A 5,793-nucleotide genomic window follows, 5' to 3' on the forward strand; every position below is an offset into this window, starting at 1 on the left:
ATGCTGTTTATATGAGTGTGACCCTTTTGTTCAAATATGTACCTTGTGTGGAATGCCTAATCAGAAAAACTGAAGGATTAATGTGCCTTCTTCTACATATTCAACCATGCCAATTTCATCATGAATATAAGCTACTATATTTGCATCCATTTAGGCTATTAAATACTTGATGTAAGATTACAATTTCAATTTACAGCCTATGAAAAGGTACAGTTGTCATGAATCCATGTCAATGAACAATTGAAAAATTTCAAGGTACAATTCATGACAATAAACAATTTCAATAAAAGAGAATAAATTGTAAAAGATTCTCTAGACCTATACTGTACCATATGTGTTCAAAATACAAGAAAAATTTCAGAGGAGAAAAGAAAGGTTTAATTATTGTGATGAATTTTATGTTAGTTGTATCAGCTTCAAGGAGTGGAACAAGATGAAAAGTCTCAATATCATAAAGATATATGTTTATCATCACTAACTTCACTAATGTAAATCATTTATTTTATCATTTCTTGCTGATATATAATTAAATCAATTTCAAATATTTTTAAATGGTGTGTGCTATAGAGTAGAATAATTACTTACCTCTATTTCTCACAGCATAATGGTATTTAATTCTCTTTAGTTGAAAGTATGAAATAAGTAAGCAGAACAAAAAGGAGAGGACTGGAGCTCAGTTGTTTAGAGCAGGCATCTGCAACCTCTGGGCCACAGACCACTACTGGTCCGGGACTGTTGGGAACCAGGATGCACAGCAGGAGGTCAGCTTGCATGTAATGCGCTTGAATCATCCCGATGCTATCCCCACCCTGCCCAGCCCATGGAAAAATTGGCATCCACGACACTGGCCCCTGGAGCCAAAAACACTTGGGGACTGCTGGATTAAAGTGTCATCCTCATACACCAAGGTTGCTGGTTAGATCTCTGGCTAGGGCATATACAAGAATCAACCAACGAATACATAAATAAATGGAACAAGAAATCCATGTTTCTCTCTCTGTTTCTTTCTGTCCCTTTCTCTCTCTCTAAAATCAATTTGAAAAAAGAGGAGATTTGTTAACAAAAGACTTTGAAGATATTGGTAGGTTATTAAAAATTGCCTTTTTATCCACTATCATGGTGCTTGGCTCTTTTATCCCCCCCACCCCCGCCAGATTGCATGCAACAGTATGTGTTCTGTGGGGACATGTACTTTTCTGAGTAGCAGGATTCATGTTACTGTTAGGTAGGATAGCTACTTAGTAAACTAAGGCAGGGAAGATGAGGGAGACAAGTCTTACCCATTGATTCAGGAGTCCGGAGTCCAGTACAGCGTTCTGAACATCACAAGCAAAGATAGCACAGGAGGAAGGGGGTCATTGAAATTCTGTGTACTGGGAAAAGGAGGCTCTGTAGCAATTTCATTAACTAAGACCAAAGAGCCTTTACTAGCTGAGAAAGCAAGCCTTCGTAGCTGTACACAGATTTAGAAGAGGGGAGAAGGAGAGGTGCCTGGAAGCTGACTACAGTATGTAACCCGGGGACCCCAATTTTCAGTGCACTCAGATTAGCCAAGTTTCCACTTGTAGCCTGGTGCTCAAGTATATAGAACAAACTTACTAACAACTTTATTTCCTTTATACCTGGGGCATTCAGACTAGCCAGGTATGAATCTCATAAATAAACTTGTTGACTTATTCCACTATACATGTCTGTCTCTCACCTGAATTCTTCTCTAGCAAGCAAGGCAAAAACTGAGGAGATGTGGTGAGTCCCCTAACTCAGGTCTGCTGGGTAACATTCTCATCAGATTTTCTACAAAAAGCAGGAATATTTTTAAATCGACTTACATGAGCTGCCTAGATCAGTAGAAGTATCATATATTCCGTGGTTATGTAACCTAATAAACTTTTAGATTATTTTACAGTACAGGATTAGAGTGGGTCATTCAGGTTCTGATTTAAGTTTAGGGTTGAGGAGAGCTAAAATTGAGATGTTTTTAGTTCAGAAGGACAATGGAAGAGCTCTACATTTACATATTTATAAAAAGTATATGCTCTTCCTGGCTGGCGTAGCTCAGTAGATTGAGTGTGCGCTGCGAACCAAAGTGTCCCAGGTTCGATTCCCAGTCAGGGTACATGCCTGGGTTGCAGGCCATGACCCCCAGCAACCGCACATTGATATTTCTCTCTCCCTCTCTCTATCTCCCTTCCTTCCCTCTCTAAAAATAAATAAATAAAGTATTTTAAAAAAGTATATGCTCTTGAAGGTATACATTTCAATATACTATTCCTTGTAAGTATCCTGCAAGTTTTCATGAATTTTCTCATGACATGCCATCACCTTTTTCTTTGTCATGTAAGTGAATTTGGATGTCAGACAAAGTTGGGGGAGGAAGTTCTAAACAAAGAGAACATCTGATCTAAATTTCTTAAGTAACATTTCAGAACTGAATATTTACTTAAATTCTAAACAACAAGAAACTAGAGACAAAATAGAAGTTAAGGTGAAACAAAAACAGAAGTCTATCTTCTACTTTCAGGTTTGTCTTTTCACCTCACTGTCTTACTTCACCTAGAAAAATAACAGAGATCACTCCAGGAAGATGTTTGCAGATTAACTGAACTCTTGTTTAATATTTGCCTTAGCATTACCAACGATTCCTATAATAAGGAATAAAACAGGGACCAGTTTTATAATATAGCTAGAGTAGCAGTAAAACAAAACTGGCCTCAGGCAAAATCACAAGCTAGGATTATTCCTTGGAGGTTTTAATTAATCTTGCCGGGAATGTTTTTCTACTGCTCATTATCTTTCTCCAACAATCACATTAGAGGTTTTGAATTGCTGATAAGGGTTTTACCCCTGGGTAGGATCCCCCAGTAACTTTAGTCTCATGGTCATTTCACAACATGATTGTAAAATCATGGTCCACAGTGTTTCGTGTGTTTATATCCTTAAGTGTATCAATCTATACAGTAGACTTCTGGGGAAGTAAAATAGAGTAGGAAGTCTTTGTATATACTGCTGAAAGGTCTTTTCATGGTGACTGGCAGTGGGATGGAAATGGAATTAGAAATAATTAGTGAAATCAGGAAAATATATAGGAGGACTTTGACCATGGGCTATTGAGTTGGTATGGGAAATGTTTCAACAGAACAAGACATCTTTTTATAAATCTGAGGCATTAGATTTTAAATCTGCACATATGTTTAATAATAATAATAATAATAAATAATAAATACCATGTACTTATTTCTTACTACTCACCAGACCCTGTTGTCCACTTTGAATACATAATGTTAATTCTACCAATATTTATACACACTGATACATTTTATGGGGAAGACTAGAACAAAAAATAGAAAATATTTTCAAAGTGAAAGTATTATTTTACTTGGACCTTCAGAAACATATTTCCAGAAAAGATGGTAATTTTTAACAAGAAATACTTAAGTGAAAAGTTGAGGTAGTAAAAAAGGGTGGGAGAGAAAGAAAACCCAAAATTCTAGATAGAAAGTTAAAAATTTGCATGGGATCTAGTTGCACACGACAACTATGCAAATTATCCCATAAGACAGCTGTTTCAAATGAAGAGATAAGAGGGAGAGCTAGGTTTGGTTGGGTTGGGGGTGCTTTATGTAGCTTTCTGCCAGTTACTGATAATGACTCTGGGTTTATTAAAAATAAAATAGAAGTGGAGGGATCCAAGAAAGCTCACAGAACAAAGGGAAAGCTTGAAGTATCTGCCCCAGAAAATGGACACAACCCAAGGGAGTCACCATGTAAAACCACCAGTCACTCCAACCATTGGCCTGGACTTCTCAGGACACTTCCATTGGCTATTGGTAACAGCGGCATTGCCATAAAAGGCTTCACACCCCTTGATGGATGCTTTCCACTGCTACTGGTCTTCAACACCTTGACCACCTTAAATAACTTCCAACTGTCCTGAACCCTGAGTAATTTCCTGTAGTTACATATCCTGTCTAGGAATATCTACTTGGTCAACCAATCTTGGTTCATATACATCTGTATCAGCTCCCAGCATGCCATTTGGGATATCTTCAGTTTGCTCATGTTTAGCTTCTAAAAGGAGGACAAAGGGATCCATTGACCACCCAAAGTCATGCAATGGAGGCATCCCACTTGTAAGAATGGTGTTAAGAACTACACAGCAGTCTATTAGAAGAAGGACTTTAAAATGAGGCTTAAATTTTTAATAGAGGCAGTCCTCACTTTCAAGATTCTGCTACATTAAAATTTCAGTTAGTAAGCTTTAGTGAAATCATAACAATTCCCAACAAGCAATTCAAATTTCAATTGGCACCTTTAAATTAATTAAACAAGGATGCGATTAAGACTGATAAAAGTCTTTCCCTGGCTCTTAACCACTTCAAGTTTGGCACTGCCTGAATGGAACCAATTTTTACTCAAATCAGTTCTTAAAATTTTTAATGTGCTCCAGTTTGTCTTTTAACACCTCCTTACCTGTAAAGAAATACACAAAGTAAAAGCTTTGCTGCTGATTCTTCAGCCCACAAATTACTACCTAAATGACAAATGAGTGTCAGGCTCCTCGACGAAATATGTAACTTCTTTCAAATTCTGTCAGTGATTGGTCACTCTGCATCTGTTAATAGGTGGATAACAGGTTCATCCACAGACAGCAAAGCATGAATTCATGCTGCTTCCTCATCTGCCAGTGATAAACCCACATATACTTTGGTGAAAACGAATGACTGAAAGAAGGCATTGGACAACAAATGTTCAAGTGCAGTGAAGAGACAGACAGTGAGGTGGACATGTGGTCAGAGAAGAGCCAGGTGACTGTGGGGATGCTGTACCCATGGTCTTCAGGAACCTGCGCAGCCAGAGGGGCTCCCTGAAGATTCATTTATTGATGAAATAAGTAAAGTGGTTGTGACAGAAAGAATGAAAGTTTCCTGAGGAAGCGACATCAGCAAAAAATTAATATTATGAACATCTCGTAGATATTCACAACACTGAAAGAACATGGAATAAAACACAAGGGGCTGAACCAAAAACTTAGAGAGAAGTATGCTAATTTGCCTAGGCATAGAAATGATGCTAGCCTGATTCATAAATTATAAGAGAGAGGAAGAAACCGAGCAGCATTCCAACTATTTTAATGCATGTTTGCAAAGAAATAAGACAATTTAATTTTCAAAATTTTTAAATTTTAAATACAGTGTACTATGTAAGTACTGGTTTTGACTTTTTTCCTTTTCCTTACACATTTATAACCAACAGTAAAATAGTTTTTTAATATTTTTGCAGAACTTTAAAAACGTTGTAGAACAGCCATAACTTTTTCCATGGACCACTATGATGCCTTTGTATGTTTTTAGCTTGCAGTCATATTCACAGTGCAAAGTGGACACTGCCTTTAACTTTTACCAGAGAGCTTTAAAAATACCCCATTATCCCTAATTACTTCAACTTGCATTCCATGAAATGGGGGCATTCTTTTACCTGCCCAGTTGTACAATCATCCAAATCAGGAAACTGATATTGTTAGTAACATTTTCTGATCTAAAGACCTTATTCGATTTTGTCAATTGTCCTGAAATTGCCCTTCATGTCAGAAGGAAAATGTTTCTCTGACCTAGGTTCTAGTCTAGGATTGAAAACTGCATTTAATTCTCATGTGTCTTTAAGTGTATTTGGAACAGCTCTAGAATTTTCCTTTGTCCTTTATTACCATGAAAATTTTGAACAGTATTAGATACTTATTTGGGGTTTGTCTAATATTTCCTCATGATCAGGTAAGGTTTGTGCAGTTTTGGCAGG

The sequence above is a fragment of the Phyllostomus discolor genome, chromosome 11 (assembly GCF_004126475.2).
Source record: "Phyllostomus discolor isolate MPI-MPIP mPhyDis1 chromosome 11, mPhyDis1.pri.v3, whole genome shotgun sequence".
NCBI classification, from domain to species: domain Eukaryota; kingdom Metazoa; phylum Chordata; class Mammalia; order Chiroptera; family Phyllostomidae; genus Phyllostomus; species Phyllostomus discolor.